The sequence below is a fragment of the Pinus tabuliformis genome, chromosome 1_1 (assembly GCF_031772625.1).
Source record: "Pinus tabuliformis cultivar Carrire ecotype Pingquan chromosome 1_1, CPIR1, whole genome shotgun sequence".
In the NCBI taxonomy this organism is placed as follows: domain Eukaryota; kingdom Viridiplantae; phylum Streptophyta; class Pinopsida; order Pinales; family Pinaceae; genus Pinus; species Pinus tabuliformis.
This window is the reverse complement of record NC_142297.1, coordinates 380,573,359-380,592,550: the sequence shown is the minus strand read 5'-3', so window position 1 is coordinate 380,592,550 and position 19,192 is coordinate 380,573,359. Positions and strand designations below refer to the sequence as shown.

The following is a 19,192-nucleotide window of genomic DNA, read 5'->3' as shown; positions in this document are numbered from 1 at the left end:
CTTCAGAACTTGAGAAATTCCATCACTTTTCTTTATTAACTCTGAAAAGATTACAGCAGAAGAACTTCTTCAAGAGAAATAAACAACAATCAACCAACCCCCGCAAGCTTGTGCGAGAGGCAAATATATACAAACAGTATTACAAAATATCTAAGGCGTTGAGTCATCTGAGAAATAAATGTTACACCAACTTTGTACAGAACAACAGATAAGAAGTTATTGCTGCCTTTAATACAACATAAATGCTCTTTTCATCTGTCAGAAGATATTTTGGCTTTTGGAAGCCAACGAGTCGGTTGGAGTAATCTGCATTAATGCTGAAGAATGCGCTTTTGGAGCTGCTCTGCTGTAGCTTCTCGGCCTGGACACCTGTAGCTTCTCATCTTGCTTTGTTGGCCATAAGTTCTGCTGAGTTGGCTCAGCTTTCATCTTTAATGCATGCTGATTTTATTAAACTGCGCTGTGCATGACAATTCGTATTTTTTATAAACAAAATTTGGTGAATGGCTTCCTGTTTATAAAATCGTCTGTATTGCCTTAGTCCACCAGTCCTGTGTAGGTAATTGATGCCTGAGAATTGCATCCATAGTCTCCTCTGCCTCTGTATATTTATAAAAATTTGGAGCCACTTCAAACAAGTGTGTGATTTCATTCATTATAAAAAATAAACTTTCTACCTTGTTGTAGAGAGTCTGTCCTGTAGTTGGCCCTGTTTCTTCTGAGGTGCTGGGCTTCTCATTGATCTGACTTGAGGCAAAAGCATTTACCCTTTTGGCATACTGCTCATGAGTGAATAGTCTCCCTGAGCTGTTCAGTAAGCTAGGGAGCCCTCTGTTTTGTAACACCTGAAACTTGTCCATAAACTTGTTTACCTCAGTCTGCATGTCTTGGGTTCTTCTTTCCAATGTCTGCACCAAGTTTCTCAAAGTAAGAACCCTCTTGATTAATTGAATAGTCTCAGTTCTATTTGTAATTTCCATGGTAGCTAACTGAGAACTTGTTCTATTGTTAAGCACATTAATCATTCTGGTGGCCACTTCAGGCATATTGCTTAGTGAAGCTCTTGATCTTTGAATTTCCTTCTGTGCTTTTGGAATGAGCTCTAACTGCTCATGGATTGTCTCAATATACTGCCATTGGTGAGTAATAGACTGGCCAATATTGGACCATAGCACTGTTTTGAGCTCAGCCACCACCTTATCTAGTTTGAGCTCATTTTCTAGCTCTTTGATCCTGTCTTTAAGGGCCTTTATCTCACTGCCCTTTTCTGCCACAGCCTGCTTGGATTTATCATACCTATCATTTACTTTGGCTAAGTTCTCCCTGGCCTCCTTTAGTTCTGTCATTTGAGCTTCCAGGGCCTGAATCTCGTTTCTTAGCTTTTGCATATCCAAGCTAGGGGCCTGCTCTGTTGTTGTTGGTGCTGAAGTGGATGGTGCTGTTTGTTCAGTCTGTTGAGGAGGAGGGATAGTAGTTGGGGCAGCTTCGTCAAGATTAATGATTTGAGGAGGAGGCTGAGAAGTCTGACCTTCTTCCCTTCGTTTCAAAGTTGCTTGTAATGCTGCCTGTGCAGCCTCTGATTCTCCCAGCTTTTCTTGTGTCTGGATAAGCTGCTTATAGAGAGACACCAGCAAAGATGTGGCATCTTTATCATGCCTTTGTTGAGCTACTTCATCTGTCTGAGGGTGAATTGTGGCTGGGAGTTTGATCTTTCTCCTTAGAGCTGCCATATCAGCATCCCTCAATTTCAATATTTCCTGAATTCCCTTGATATCTCTGGGATCATGCCCAATCTCAATGATTATATCCTCTAAGGACCTTATTTTGTTGTCCTTTGCCTGAGATGATTCTCTTTCCAATTCCAGCTGAGAGGCTGTATTATTAAGGCTATTTTCTAGCCTGTAGTTATCCAATGTCTTGTTTGCCAAGGAAGCATACACCATTTCACCTGTCTGCTTATGCAACTCAATTTTGTCCATTGGGTGTATGTCCTTGGCAAGGACCTCAAGATTGGTCCTCAGATAATCTGAAGGGGACTGTGGCTGCAAAGTAGTTGGCATGAAGTGACTCATGATCATCTTGCCCTCCTGGACATCATATGCTGACATTAGACGCTGCTGGTTGGTGGGAGCCATTTTCAACAAATGGTTGTACAGTTGTATTTTTATGGGATCATTCCTCTTTTTAATTTCAATGAACTGTTGTTTAATGCTCAGTTCACCCTCTCTCTTCTGGCTTGAGGAGCTGACTTCTCCTCCCATTGTCCTCTCTTGTTCCTGTTGGAAGGAAATTGTAGATGCCTCCATACTGGGCGGACCCATACCCAAAGATTGCCCTATAGGCATCTCTTCATCTGAAAGGGGATTCATCCTGTGCCTTTTCTCACCATGGCTTATTGATGTAGTTAAGGGATTCTCTCTATACCTTTTTTTGCTTACATCCTCCTTTTGTGGAGTTTGAAGGATGGATGCTTCAGCTGATGTTTGTTGCCTAGGAGGCACTAAATTTTGAGCCTGCTGCTCAGTGAGAATTGGGGTCTCAACTGCCCCTTCTTGCTGTGGGGGCTGCTCTCTGTCATGCTGCCCTTCTTCTTGCTGTGATTCCTGTTGTCGTTGTTGCTCTACATGCTGCTGTTGTTGCTGCACCTTCTCATGAGGTCGCTGTTCGGTCTCCATTTCCTTTTCCTTGCCTTCGTTGGATATATCCTCAGTGGCTTTGACTGTTTGCTGATTTGTAGTAGAGGAAGATGCAACTGCTCCCACTTGTATGCTTGGAAGGGTAAAAACCTGTGAACAAAGTTCAAGGTCAGCCATTATCTTTAAATTCCTCACTGCTCTTTGATTCAGCTCTTCTTGTGTAACAGGCTCTTCTAATGTTCCTCTCCTCCATTTTACTTGGTTTGCATATTTTTCAATGTGAGGAATCTTTACATGATCATAGCCAGACAATTTATATTTGAGCCTTCTCAAAGTTATGAAGTGATTGGGGTCATAAGGTTTCCAAAGGAAACTGGTTTGAAGGCCAAGGGACTCAAGCATCCTGTCTGCTTCTTTCCAACCCTCTTCCCTCTTATTATAAATGAAGTGGCCAAGTTGATTCCTGACCTTCAACTGTGCTTTCTTGCCTTTGCCTAAAAAGTGAAGCACATCAACATTGCCAAACTGTCTGAAGTATTCTAGGGCAAATAGCCTCATAGGCAGATATTTGGGTAGTCTGTAGGGAGGCAGTTCACACCCATATATCCTGATGATGGTGTGGTTCTGGTAAAAGTACCAGTCCCCAATGCTGTATGATTTGGATAACTGAAGGATTCTCTGCATATCATCTGTGAGTCTTGGAGGAGGTGAGCTCATCAGCATAGACATAGCTGGGTGGATGAAGAGATCTATGAACTCACAATAAGTGTAAGTAGACTCGGACCTACAGTGGAAGACAGAGGACCAATAGACCACTGATCTTGGATTGCCTTGGGCATCAACTCTTTTGATTGGAAAAGAGAACTTCTGATGTTGATGATATAAGATTAAGTGGTAAATATAAGAGGTATATCTGAACAGTCTTTCTCTAGCCAAGTTCATCAATTGCTCATGTATTTTGTCGGAGATGTAAGTGGCATAGTCATAGCAGATTGGAGATTTGCCCGGGGCGAACATGAGCATTATTACCAGCACAGTTTGATCTACCAATTCCACTGAGTTGTAGCCCAGAATGGGACTAATCATATCTACCAAGTCCCTGCCCAACTAGTTGAGGTATACTTGATTAAAAGGAGGATCTTGCACAGAGTCAGACTCAATGTATAACTGATTTAGTTTAGTGATTTGAGCATTTGTTAATTTAGCCCCTTGATTTATCAGGTCTATTAGTGACAAAGGGACCAATTTCTTCTGAGTCTTGAAGCAGAGCATCTCTTTTATAGCTTCAGGAGTGATATAGAAAACAACTGATCCTGCCGGGTCCAGCACAGCCCTCTGAGTAGGGTCATAACATTCAGCACATAGGTGGATTAACTCAGGGAATTGATTAACCTGAGGGAGCTTGAAAATAGGGAGGAAAGAATCCCATATGCCCAGCACATCTGTTCGAGCCTCATGTTTGGCTTTTAATTCATTGAGCAGGTGTATGTGGAACTTGGTCTTCATTAGCATTTCTTCTGAAATCTGATAGTCCATGTCTGCCAAAGGTTGCCATTCCAATTCTCTTTGAGAGGCATTCAATGGAGCAATGTTTAATGCTATAGGAGCCACTGGTGGATCCATGGTTTCTCCTAGGATTACAAATGGATGTTACTATGCAGAGTAACACAAAGGAGTTCTTCTTAACAGAGGAAAGTGAATTGTTCAGGGGTGAATGATGGATAACCAAGTGTAGCAGTTGAAATACTGTTTGAAGTGTAAATGAGGCCAATGTTTGGTCTCAATCTGTCTCTTATAGCAGGTATGTATAGTTGGACTAACTGGTTCGCGATTGCGCGAACAGTGTGCAGTTTTCGATGAAAATTCAGGCAAACAAGGCTCAGCTGGTGGTTTTCGAACTCACAGTTGGGAATAGGGGCTAGGCAGAGGAAATTTGCTGGTAAAATAATAAGTTTCAATGTCTTTCAAGCTTTCTGAGGGAAATTACAGACAAATTAGGCGTATGGAGGATTAAGGAGGAGAAATACCTGGCAAACAGCGAGCAATGGTCACAAATGTAGGTATAAATGGTGCGCCGGAGGTCTCCAGATCAATTCCAGCAAGGTGGCGCAGGTTTGAACGTAGAGAACCATGCAGAGAAAGCAACAGCGAATCGGCGAAAAGTATGAAAAACGCGAAAATTGGCCAAAATATGGACTTTTTTGGGATTTTGGCGCTTTTTTGGGATGACGTCAGTATGACGTCATCGGGTGGGGTCAAGGCCGGATGATGTTAGCATGACATCATCGGGTGAGGTGGTGAGCTGTGATTGTTCCACGGGGATGATGCGGTGGCAGACACATTGGCGCAGGGGTGGACAAAAATGCTGACGCGATGGCGGGGTGGCAGTAACGTGGCTCTGACGTGGGATGAGAGGATCAACCGAAACCGGAAACGGTTAGCGGTTTTATGTCGCACCGCTATAGGTACGGGGGTGGAATGTGTCAGGCATACCTCCGATGCGCTGTGGGAGTGGCGCGTGGCGGGGGCCTGACGTCACCTTCTGACAGATATCGGAAGGTATCTGTCGGACGTCGGGGCCGCTCCGATATGAACGAGGGCCGTCAGATCAAATGGGTTCGATCCGACGGTTGTCGGGAGAGTGAGGTGTTCGATCAATACGGACAGGCGGAGGATTAAAATATTATTTCTTTTGGGATGCGCGCTCAGCGGAAAAGGTTGGGGATACGGTGTTTTGCAATGTTTTTCAATGTATTTTGAAAAATCAAATATATGCGCCAATACTTTGGAAAAGCGCGGAAAGTGGGTTTTTTGGGTTATTTCATAATACAAAGCGGGTTATGTGGAAAAGGGGTCTTTTTGTAAGGTTTTCTTAGCAAATGAAGGTTCAATGGGTCAAATGAGTTTAGATGAGGGGAGAGGGGTGAGGCTTAGGTTTATGAAAGTGACCAGATGCCATTTTGATCCCTGTTAGAGAACATATGGCTATAATGCCAATGGGAGGGATGTTTATACGATGCTTGGAGTTTATACACCATGGTGTTAATAATAGTAGGGGAAGGGTAACATAGGGGAATTACATAATAGAGTTAGAGTTAATATGGGTGAAAATGGTGGATGGGGGGATACCACTAAGTTTGTTTGAAACTTACTTAGTTTAGGGCGTAGATCAAAATGAAAAGAATTTTTACACAGGAAATGTGGCTTGTAAAGGAATGAGAACCAACATAAAACCACAATTTCTTCCATGAATCTCAACTGATGAGGGAGTGTTAGTAATGAAAATGGGAAAGGGGAAGAAGGGAGGTTAGACATGCTTCTTTGCTTTGCTGCCACCTGATGAAGAAGAACACCTTCTTAATTCACTGATTCTGCTTTGTGAACAAGGTTAACACACATGCAATTTATAAGAAATGACCTTTCTGCAACCCCAACTGCCTACCCATCTACTTGCCTAGCATTTTTTGTTTTCTTCTTGGAGGGTGCACTTAGGCTTGCAAACCCTTATTTGCCTTTTCTTTTCTTTGGCTTTTTCTTTTGATTGTCTATCTAATTCTACCCTTATTGCTTCCAAGGTCCCAGATTAAACAGTTGGGAACCTTACTTCTCTACCTAAGCTACTTGTCTGCCAAGATTAAACAGTTTGGACAGATTTCTTTCTCTATTCTACAACTGGAAATTTAAAACATGGCATGGTCCAGATTGAGTTGTTGGACCATCCATCAAAATTGGGTGCTCATCAAGCTATATACATACCTTGTGTTCCTTTGGAAATATGTGATCTTTGCATCACCAAAGCAGAGCATATTTGGAACTTTTATAGCCAATCATGAAATATGAAACCTATTGGTATAGGTATCTAACACATCTTTTAGAAGAAAACACTAGAAGAGAAAGAATTCTGGAAAATGCATGGAGCAAGGACCCTTGAAACCCTCAGTCTTTGGAAAAGAAGTGTGTACTCCAAGTGATCAATCTCGAATTTTGGCATGGGTTCAACCTCAATCCTATGATGAGCTTGATTAAACAATTTATATTCTTCCTTGGGATGAAGTTTAGAAACTCGACGTTCGAACCTTTGCAATTTGACCTCTTTTACCTCCAATGAAATCAATCAACAATTATTTCGAGACACTTTAGATCTATGAGCATGTTAAAAATGGCATCGAAAGGCAGGGTCTCCTCCTTAGATTTAAATGATCTAGCCTCTTTCCAATATAGATTACAAAAATATATTCATACCATTGATCTTGAAATGAAACGGATATAATCTGATATGATAGTTGTGCTAAGAATTTAGCCTTTGAACCCTTGGTGTTTGACCCACTAGAAGGAGATGAACTCTACCATTGGATTTCTATAGACCTGTAATCAAATTATAGTCAATACGGTAGTACTTTCTACAACAAATCTCACAGCCTTGCAATACAATTGAAAAGAGACCCTCAAAACTGATAAGGGTTCCATCTTGATCCTGTAAACTTGAATGGATAAATATGGTGAAGCAGACTGAGGTCCAATCTAAAAATTTGGAAAAGTAATGTTTTCTCTTTTATTTGCAATAAAATAATAACTCTCAAAATAATGCAAAAAATTCTCCTTCCAATCAACCGAAAAATAGAACCAACTAGGATGATACGAAATTCCATCGAAGATGGAAATGTTGGATAGGGTGAGCATAAATTCCGCCAAAGTTCCCTGCATGAAACCTCCAAATAATCCTGCAAATAATTTAGAATTTTCCAATAAAACCCTCAGGCTGGTGGGATGCACAACTCTGATAACACTGTAATTTCCCAATCATCAAAATTTTAATTTGTTCTGGTACATTGTATGTGTTCTAATAAAATTCTTGCAGTAAAAACACCGAACACAATAAAGATCTGAGAACACAGCATCTTATTTATGTAAATAAATATAAACAAAATTACATGCCCACAGAACCACTACTAAAGCTCATGCCTTGGCATGTATGGCTTCCCATCAACAGAGAAATTAAAGATGCTGAAGCACAATCTTAGATCCTCGATGGATCCACCAGAGAAATTACTCCCATGGGGTTTTCGTCATTGGGATCAACTAGAACTTGCCTTCACAAGCTCTCGACAAAGGAAAAATAGATAAATAACTCTCAATGATTACATTGTTAGGTTCCTATCCATTTTTATATGCTTTATTGAATCTCTAGAGACTTTATTTTATTGTTTTCACTCGAAAAATGAAGGCAAATACCACGGGTCTATGCCATGGGCAACTACCACGGTAAATACCATGGGTAGATTCCATCCACTTTAACCATATCCATAAAAAAAAGAATATTACAATTCGATCACTTCTTTTTTAGTCTAACAATTTTATGTTTAGGAATTCCCCAAGATCCATAAAAGCAGAAACTTAATAGAAATTACTCATTAACACCACAAATTATGTTGTTTTTATTGAGAATATTGAGAACATGGAAAGATGTTGGTTAAAGTGGATGTTAGAGAAATCCCTAATGCATAGGTCTAACAATAACAAGAATTGTGCTACCTTTTGGGTAGTTTTCTTAAGAATCCTAAATATGTCTTAAAAATGTAGCTCGGGGCATTAAATTTAAACAATATTCCTTATTGATTTTGGAATTGGGATGAGAGAGAGATAGGAGATATTGTCTATTCTAAAAATAAACATCCTTTCACTTGTATCTTTTCCATACATAATGTCTCTTTTTCATAAATTAAATGGACAACCTTCTTTCCTTAATTCTTCATGAGAAACCATCCTTCCAAGAGGCATTAAGGCCATTTCTAGACAAGTAAGGTCACCTACTAAGTCATAGATTTGAAATCCAATGACTCTGCTACAAGCTCACCAAGATTTACTACCTCTTACTCTTCTCTAAATTCTCCAACAAATCAATGTACAAATGAATTGGAGTTGGGGGCAAGAAGTCCTTTTATAGGAAAAACTCTAGTTTTTTTTTTGCCATTAGGAGTAAATGGTCGCTCGGCTTGACAAACTGTCAACACTGTTGGAATTCTCTCACCGATCTTTATAATGGGTCTCCATGTTTCTCGTAATTTGAAACTTCGCCACAAAGCCATTTTTTCCATGAGGTCTCACATTGGCGCATTAAATCAAATCTCTTAATATGAGTCACATGTACTCTCATACCGCTTTTCCTTTGAACTTTTAGAATTATGAGTCATTGTCACAAGTAATCATTATTTACTGATTCTATTATGGCGCATTGCGAGCCTTTCCCACGTGGAAGCATCATATAGTCACCTTTCTTCAAAGCATTAGAGATGAGTCACCCCTACATCGCTGGAGTCTGTTCAAAGTCTTATTTAGTCTTGTTACAATATATTATCCATCTATGTGTTGCACTTATCCCATTTTACTTATATTTGACCTTCATCTATCCTCATGTGCCTTTGAAAATCCTCCGTCTGAGTAATTGACCATCCCTTATGGAATTGTGTTAGTCACTACGAGGTCAACCTTGCATGTTATGCTCTGACAAGGTAAATCATAACTCCACGAGTCCCCATATCTTCCAATTATCATCCCCAATGTTAGTCATTATTAGCCATAATACTATGATCCTTGTGCCTTTGTTGAGGATTCATAATTGCCTAAACTCTAGTGGGCCTGCTTTTGTTAACATCAACACATTTATTCTAGGAGAGTAGTCTAGAGGATGGTGCACCTTGGTTTCATCTTTCATCCTTTCTTGGTGCCTCTAATCAAGCAAAGTGAATCATTATTTCCCTTTTACTTTGTTTTTTCTCGCATGCTCAAATTCAACTCATTATTGCACGATCAAGAAACATACACTTGGTGGTTTAGTGATCTAGCAGATTTTCCTAGATTTTCTGAGGTGTGTGTGAGATGTTCTAGACCTCATGAGGGGATGTCTCTTTAGGTAGGCCCTCACATGCCTAAATGTCAGAAAATTATGATCTAGCCTCAGAAGAAGTTATTTTTATTTGAATGGCTTTGTCTCTGCCGATTGCATAACTCACAACATGAACCTCTATTTAAAATGGTCCATTGAGATATTTAAATACCTCTCCTATTCATCAGGGCTTCTTTGGTTGTGATCTCCCCCCCCCGCCCCCTTAACCACACCAACATGGGGGAATTATGTCTCATTTCCTCAAATCAACATACTTAATTGTATTAATCCTGGCCACTGTATTCGAGGAAATTATGTATATGGGGATCATTATCTTATTGTATCATTTTTTGCCCCATTGATGCGAGCATATCATGTATCATGTACTATGTACCTCAGACCTATATTTTTAGGCATACCATTATCGTTTGTACTCGGTTTTATTGTAGGTATGGGTATATCTCCCCTGCCTTATTGAGATCGTACTCATCAGTAAAGGAAACTTTTATCTCACAGGTAGGTTTCACCCCCTCCAACTTCACTCCTTCCTATTACTTGAGTGATCTCTCTCTCTCCCTATGACTTCCGTTCGGTGTTTTGTGAAAGTGAAGCTATAACATACTTCCATCATACGATGTGCTCCTCAAACTCTTATGTTGGGCAACAATATGTTATCACCCAAAAAATGATCACCTAGTCATGTATTACTAGGTTGATCAAAATGCACCATGTAGGATAGGTTTTTACATACTAAAACCTTATTTTACCTTAGGCAATAATTTAGTGAACCAATTTCCTAAAGTATGTCGTTGCATTCTAGACTACTACATGCATGGGAATTTTAAGACAATTTTTTAAGACAAAACAAATCTTTTGTCTTAAAATTTTCAATATGATGCACTAGTAAAAAAGGTAAAGGATTAGGGGTTCATCTTTACCCTATTAATGGTTTCTTCGAGAAGTAGAGTGATCGAGGCTGGCAACAAATAATGGGATTTAGGGTGATGGAGGCTGAAAATAGAGGTGTGCACCGTGAGAGGAGCGGTGGAGGCACTTTCGAAGAACGTTAATGGGTGCTAACATAGTTGAAATATTTTTCGGGGTCCATCGATTGTGTTTTAATATGTGTTTTTTTACTGCTTTATTTATTTTGAACGCTACTTATATACATTAGTTTTTTTTATTAGCAAATTGTTGTACTAGATTCGAAATATGGATTAGATTCACTTGAAGGATTGTTGAAAAATGTGCCAAGAAATTCTCAATTTGATTTTGCCTTGACTAAATTGAGAAAATTTGAATTTCCACATCAACACACAACTTGGATGCAATTAGATTGTATGACATGGTTTGTGTCACCCTTTTTACTCAATCAATTCGAGTTGGAGGAGTTAGAGTTCATTTAAGCATGTGTGATTTCTAATTTGTAGCAGTCAAAGTTAGTTATCTCAAGTTGTTTTCAATTAAACTAGGTCTAAATGTTGGAGGAACTAGCGGAAGGCTAATTGTGTAGTGAGACTTCAGTCAAATGCAATGATCATATAGTTAAGTGATCAATCATCCCAAAATTTCTAGTGCACACAAACAATTTGAGTTCCCTAGCTATGGTGGAGATTCCAAGGCACTTTAGTACTAGTTGTAGGCTAGTTTTGAGCGTACAGGTGTGTCATGCAGTCACATGATCAACCTTAGGAATTGTACAATCCATTTTGGAAAAACCTAAATAATAGGGGCCTAATTTCTCAAGGAATTGCACAAGGAAATAGGGGCTCAAGCAAAGGTAGAAATTGACAAACTTTGGGTTTGAGATTCTTAGTGAGCAGAGGGATAGGTTATCCACTTATGAGTTGTGCACAATTGAGTAAATCAATTGTAATACATCTATATTCATAAGATTGATGGAAAAAGGCATTGGAATTATTAGAAGATTTCTTTCCCCACGAAAAATATTGTGTGCATGTATTTTATTTCTTATTGCATGTCTGAATTTTTTGTTCTAAATTGTGAATTAACTTTCGTAGAGTAGTAGGGTATGTTTGTGTCTTATGATTTTGAAAAAACTTGTTATGAAACCAGCTCAAGAAAAGATAGATCAACGCCTTAGAATTCAGCCTCTTCGAGTGGGCAACCTCCTTTAAATTACATAAATGAACATGTTATGAAACCTCCTTTAAATTACATAAAGACCTCCTTTCTATATATAGGAGTCTAAGGGGTCATAACATAATCAAAGCCGACATAACAATAATAATGTAAGGGCACAATAATAACAATAGTGGGCTTCTATGGGGCACAATAGTAACAATATGGGCACTACATAGGTACAACAATATAATAAGTGGGTTATACTAATAACAATAAGGGGTTACACTAGTGGTATAGGGGCCTAACATGCCCCTCTCCTTCAAAAAGCGTTGTCCTCAACACTTGAGTAGTTCTTGATGCTTCTGTATAAAATTCTTGTCCTCCCATGTGGAATCTTCAGCGGGTAAGTTCTTCCACTTTATGAGATACTCTAAAATTGATCGATTTCGTAGTTGTCGGGTTCTTGTTTCTGTGATTGCTCCAGGTTCCAATATGAATTTTCCTTCCTCTTCCATTTTTGGAAATATTGTTTGAATTGGGATCTTTTGCAACTTTTGAATAAGTGGCCATACTTCTTCATCCTTCTTCCATTCATCCCTTGCTTCGTTTATCCAATCTGGTTGGATAATATAAATAGCACAAAACAATGCTTCCACATCCTCATCCTTGAAGAGTCTTCCCATTCGGTAAGGTCGCCATTTTTTAAGTGCATGTAGTATTGCCAACATTTCCTTCTCATAAATAGCTTGCTTGAGATGTAGTAGTAAAAATACCCAATCACCTACATCAAAACATTTTTCACTACAATGTTTATCTACCTGTTGTTTCATTTGATTTTGCACCGAAGTGGCGTTATCCTTTAAAAGTTGGAGAACTTGTTGTTGATGCTCGATGTGATCTTTCACTGCTTGAACCTTTTTCTTCTTGATATGTCCTTCTATCTCTAGAGTTTGAGGAGTGGTAATTTCTTCCAATCCTTTACAAGATATGGTCGGATTCATTTCTTGATGCTCGATGTGATCTTTCACTTCTTGAACATTTTTCTTCTTGATATGTCCTTCTATCTTGATAGTTTGAGGAGTGGTAATTTTGAACAATGAATTACAAGATATGGTTGGATTCATTTCTTCTTTCTCAATGTGATCTTTCACTTCGTGCACATTTTTCTTCTTGATATGTCCTTCTATCTTGAGAGTTTGAGGAGTGGTAATTCTTGCCAATGCTTTACAAGATATGGTTTGATTCATTTCTTCTTTCTCTGGGGTGGGGTCCTGGCGTATATCTTCTTCTTTTGATGTTTCTTGATCCTTTTCTTCCTCCTCTTCATATTCTATGTAAAATAATTTCTTCTCAACACACTTATGACCTTTAGTGCATTTGCTATCACAATTGTAACAAAGCCCTTTTTCTCTTTTTTCTTCCAATTGTTGTGGTGTAACCCTTGTAGGTTGTGGAAGGCTAGGAGAAACAACACTTCCATCTTTATTGTTGTGAGGGGTACACTTCCTGGTTTCGATAATTTTTCTTTCCACTATGTCACAATGCCCTTTTACTCTTTCCAATTGTTGTGGTGTTGCTCTAAAGAAGGTGTTGCTCTTTGTATCCTCATAATGTGCTATCATTTCCTCCGTGAAAATTCACCACGTAACAAGTTGTTTACGAGAACAAAGCCCTTTGTACCATAAAAATTGATCTGGTTCTAAATATGAAGATGAAATACATACCTTTTGTAATAGTTGTACACCATGTAGATCAAAATATTGCTCCATCTGAAGTATCCAATTTACCGGATCCTTGCCATCAAACTTCCTCATCTTGCTTTTTCTTGATTTTAGAAGCTCGACCTTGAAACGACTATAACTCTGTACTTTCAGATCTTTAAGTTCTAAAATTGCGACCTGTAGTAGCCCTTTGTGTCCTCTTTCCAATGCCACCAGTCTGATCCAAATTGGATTCTCTAAGAAAGAGTTATGCACAATCTCCCAAGATGACCTGATTATAGACCTTTCCAGAAGAGCGAAATTCTATGAAGTTCCACGTGTCACTATTTTGACCTTTGGATCTGAAAAAGATATAAAAAAAAACTATAGTCCGTCCTCTTTCTGTACCTTTTTATGAAATTTCAATCCGATCCCCAGAGAGAACGTTATGACCATTTTCCCAAGGTCACTTGTTTGGAATGTAATTCAGGAGTCTGCAAAAAGACCAACTTACTCAGATCATATCTCCGTAAATATCACGCGAAAGGCTCTGAAATTTGGACCCAAGGTTCAGTGCGATGTTTTATCAAATGGGTTTTTTTGGCGACTTCTGAAACATCACAGAAACAAAGTTATAGCGAAAATGCCACGATGAACTGTTTGTAGCAGTGAAACCCTAGAATCCAAAGCTTTGATACCAAATGTTATGAAACCAGCTCAAGAAAAGATAGAAAAGAAAGATCAACGCCTTAGAATTCAGCCTCTTCGAGGGGGAAACCTCCTTTACATTACATAAATGAACAATTCTTGGATGATGCAAATGAAAATACCTCCTTTCTGTATATAGGAGTCTAAGGGGTCATAACATAATCAGAGCCAACATAACAATAATAATGTAAGGGCACAATAATAACAATAGTGGGCTTCTATGGGCACAATAGTAACAATATGGGCACTACATGGGTACAAAAATATAATAAGTGGGTTATACTAATAACAATAAGGGGTTACACTAGTGGTATAGGGGCCTAACAGATCAATTCTTGGATGATTCAAATGACAAAACCTCCTTTCTATATATAGGAGTCTAAGCAGTCACAATATAATCCAGCCGACCTAACAATAATAATATAAAGCCACAAAAATAACAATAGAGGGATTCTATGGGGCACAGTAATAACAATATGGGGGCAATAGGGGCACAACAATATTAATAAGGGGTATAACTACAATAGTAATGGGGTAATCACTAGTATTATAGGGACCCAACATGCCCCTCTCCTTCAAAAAAGTGTTGTCCTCAACGCTTGAGTAGTTCTGGATACTTCTGCATAAAATTCTCATCCTCCCATGTGGAATCTTCAGCGGATAAGTTCTTCCACTTGATAAGATACTCTGAAATTGATCGATTTCGTAGCTGTCGAGTTCTTGTTTCTGTGACTGCTTCCGGTTCCAATATAATTTTTCCTTCCTCGTCAAGTTCTGGCAATATTGTTTGAACTGGGAGCTTGTCGCCTATAACCTTCTTTAAACATGAAACATGGAAAACTGGGTGCAATCGAGAAGCTGCAGGAAGCTCCAATTTGTATGCCATAGTACCAATCTTTTGCAACACCTTGTACGGACCATAATACTTTGGTGATAATTTATTATCCTTCTTAGCTTGCTTGAGGGACATTTGCTTATATGGTTGTAGCCGTAGGAATACCCAATCACCTACATCAAAACTTCTTTCACTGCGATGTTGATCTGCCTGTTGTTTCATTCTATTTTGTGCCAACACGAGGTTATCCTTTAAGAGTTGGAGGACTTGTTGTTGATGTTCGATGTGATGTTCCACTGCCTGAACCTTAGAATTTTCTCTTAAATATGATGTGATGGATGGTGGTTGATACCCATAAAGTGCCATAAATGGGGTCATTTTTGTTGCTGTATGGAAGGAAGTGTTATACCACCATTCAGCCAGAGGCAACCATTTGACCCATTGTGTCTGTTTATCAGATACAAAGCAACGAAGATATCCTTCCAAACATTTGTTTACTATCTCAGTTTGCCCATCAGATTGAGGATGATAAGATGAGCTATGAGCTAACTGAGTACCAAGACAAGAAAATAATTCTGTCCAAAAATTTCCAGTGAAAATGGGATCTCTGTCACTTACAATAATCTTTGGGTTTCCATGTAGCTTTTGAATTGTTTCCATAAATGCAGTAGAAACTGTACTGGCTTTAAATGGATGTGATAATGCACAAAAGTGTGCATACTTGGTAAGTCTGTCAACTACCACCATGATGACACTCTTTCCCTCAGACTTGGGTAAACCTGTGATAAAATCCATTGAAACCTCCTCCCAACGTTGGCTTGGAATGGATAAAGGTTGTAATAGACCCGGTGTCTTAATTGTTTCAACTTTATTTTGTTGGCAAACCAAACATTTCGCCACAAACTTTTGAATATCTGATTTAAGGCCATCCCAAAAAAATTCCTTCTTAACCCTGTGGTAAGTTTTTAAAAATCCTGAGTGCCCTCCTAAGGGAGAAGTGTGCAATTCCATAAGAATCTTTTGTTTTAGCTGGGAATTCTTACAGAGGTATAAGCGATCTTTGTACCATAACGAATCATTTTGCCAGCTAAATGTATCAGAAGTACTGGAATCTTGTTGTAGCTTTCGAATAAGTGCCCACACTTCTTCGTCATTCTTCCATTCCTCCCTTGCTTCGTTTATCCAATCTGGTTGGATAATAGAAATGGCGCACAACAATGCTTCCACATCCTCATCCTTTCTTGAGAGTGCATCTGCCACCACATTTTGCTTCCCTTTTTTGTAGATGATTTCAAAGTCATAACCCAACATCTTTGTGACCCACTTTTGTTGCTCTTCAGAGGATAATCTTTGTTCTAAAAAGTATTTAAGGCTATCATGATCCGTTTTTACCTTGAAGTGTCTTCCCATTAGGTAGGGTCGCCATTTCTTAAGTGCATGGAGTATTGCCAACATTTCCTTCTCATAAATAGCTTTGCTTAAAAACTTTCCCTTGATTGGACGACTTTCAAAAGCAATGGGTCTTTCATCTTGCATTAGAACAGCACCAATTCCATTTCCTGAAGCATCACATTCCACAATAAAGGTTTTTGTGAAGTCCGGTGTAGCTAAGACCGGTGCTTGGCACATTGCCTCTTTAAGATGTTCAAAGGCCTTTGTTGCTTCCGGAGTCCATGAAAATGCATCTTTCTTCAATAATGTTGTTAGAGGTGCTGCTATTCTCCCATAATTCTTAACAAACTTGCGATAATACCCTGTCAACCCAAGAAATCCTCGCAGATGCTTTATGGATGTGGGGATTTTCCATTCCTTAATGGCTTTAATTTTGCTAGGGTCTACCTTAACTCCATGAGATACAATATGACCCAAATATTCCACCTCCTGGACTCCAAAGAAACATTTGGATCTTTTTGCATATAATTGTTTCTCCTCCAATAGTTGTAGCACCCTGTCAACATGTTCAACATGATCCTTCCAAGACTTGCTGTAGATTAGTATATCATCAAAAAATACTAACACAAATTTTCTAAGGAATGGTTTGAAAATTGAATTCATCAAACCTTGAAATGTTGAAGGTGCATTGGTAAGGCCAAAAGGCATGACCAAAAATTCATAATGACCCTCATGAGTTCTAAATGCCGTTTTCGGAATGTCTTCAATCTTCATTCTGATTTGATGATATCCCGAACGAAGATCCAACTTGGTGAAGTAAATTGATCCATGCAATTCATCCAGTAATTCATCAATGACAGGAATGGGGAACTTATCTTTAATAGTGAGCTTGTTGAGCTCCCTATAATCCGGACACATGCGCCATGATCCATCCTTCTTGTGCACCAATACTACTGGAGCAGAAAGAACTTTGACTCGGTTGAATTATACCAGCCTCTAGCATTTCTGCAACCATACGTTCAATTTCACTCTTTTGGACATAGGGATATCTGTACGGCCTGATGTTTGGAGGAACACTTCCTGGAATCAGATGAATAGCATGATCATGATCACGCATAGGTGGGAGACCTTTGGGAGTCTCAAATACCTTGGAATGATTGTCCAGGACATTTTGGAGATCTGGAGAAATAGATGATTCCAATGTGGAAACATCTAGCAAACATAATTGTGCAATTACACCTCTTTGCTCATTTTTTAGAAGCTTTGTCATACCATTAGAGCTGATTATCTTTCCTGGTTTCCCTGCAATACCCCTTAATTCAACTTCCTTTCCTTCCATAGAAAATTTGATGAAAAGTTCTTGAAAATTAAAAGCTATTGTACCCAAGGATTGTAGCCATTGGACTCCTAGTACAACATCAGCACCTCCCATTGGAATGGAAAGCATTGGGCTAGTCAATACATATTCTCCCATGGATAGCTTGATATTATGGCACTTTCCAGAGCAATTTATTGTTCCTCCATTTGCAATCATCACTTGACACTCTGGTGCTGGATATAGGAAGCAATTCAATTCTTTTGCTACCTTACAATGAATAAAATTGTGGGTGCTTCCTGAATCAATCAACACTATTACCTTTTTCTTCTTGATTTGTCCTTCTATCTTGATGGTTTGAGGAGTGGTAATTCCCCCAATGCATTACAAGATATGGTCGGATTTATTTGTTCTTCATCTAGGCTTTGTTCCTGGAGTATATCCTCTTCTTTTGACCTTTCTTGCTCCTTTTCTTCTTCCTCTTCACAATCTATGTAGAATAATTTCTTCTCAGCACACTTATGACCTTTAGTGTATTTGCTATCACAACTGTAACAAAGCCCTTTTGCTCTTTTTTCTTCCAATTGTTGTGTCAACCTTATAGGTTGTGGAAGACTAGGGGCAACAACACTTCCGTCTTTATAGTTGTGAGTGGTATGCTTCCTGGTTGCCATAATTTTGCTTTCCATTTTTCTTGCTAACCTGAATGCCTTCTCTAATGAATCAGGTTCCCAAAGGCGAACATCATGTTGGATATTATCCTTTAAAGACCCTATGAACACATCAATCCTATGCTCCTCTGGAATATCTTTTACCCTTATGTTCAATTTTTGGAACTCCTCAATGTGCTCCATTATTGAACCCTTTTGTTTGAGACTTATCAATTGGCTAAAAAAAGTGTTGCTTTTTGTATCCTCATAATGTGCTATCAATTCTTCCGTAAAAATTGCCCAAGTGATAAATTGTTTACGAGAGCAAAGCCATTGATACCATACAAACTGATTTGGTTCCAAATATAAAGTTGCCATACGTACCTTTTGTGTGTTTTGCACATTATTGAGATCGAAGAATTGCTCCGTCTGTAATATCCATGTTAAAGGATCCTTGCCATCAAACTTCCTCATATCGATTTTTGGAATATGGTGGGTCTTCGATCCAACATTAGAGTCTATGGAATCATGATTAACATTTCTTTTGTTCTCATCATGAGTTTCCTTTACTACCCTTTCACCATTAGTGACCCTTTCTTGTAGCAACTTCTTCAATTCTTCCATGTATGTCTTCAAATCTATCTTCAAATCATCCATCTTAGCTTCTACACCTTTCTTTAAACCCTCCATCTTAGCTTCTACATCCTTCTTTAAACCATCCATCTTAGATTCTGTTCCTTTTTGTGCAAGTGACACTTGTTGCACTTGGTCTCGTAATTTTGATATATCATGTTGCATTTCTTCCTCTTCTTCATGAGTCATGCTAGAGCTTTCAGGTTGCTTACTAGGTGTTTGCATTTTCTTTCCTCGGGGCATCAATTACCGATAATAATGCTTTACTATGCCCTTTGAATTCCTTCCAACCAAGCTTACGTAAAATTTAAAAAAAAAACCACACATTTTTTCACTTTGTAGAAGCCTGATATTG

General features: G+C 38.8%; 1 pseudogene; it reads left to right on the top strand.

Annotated features, from left to right (window-relative positions):
• The first annotated feature begins 4,702 nt into the window (after positions 1-4,702).
• LOC149213225 (polygalacturonate 4-alpha-galacturonosyltransferase-like) overlaps positions 4,703-19,192 on the top strand; it is a 37,425-nt pseudogene continuing 22,935 nt past the window's right edge.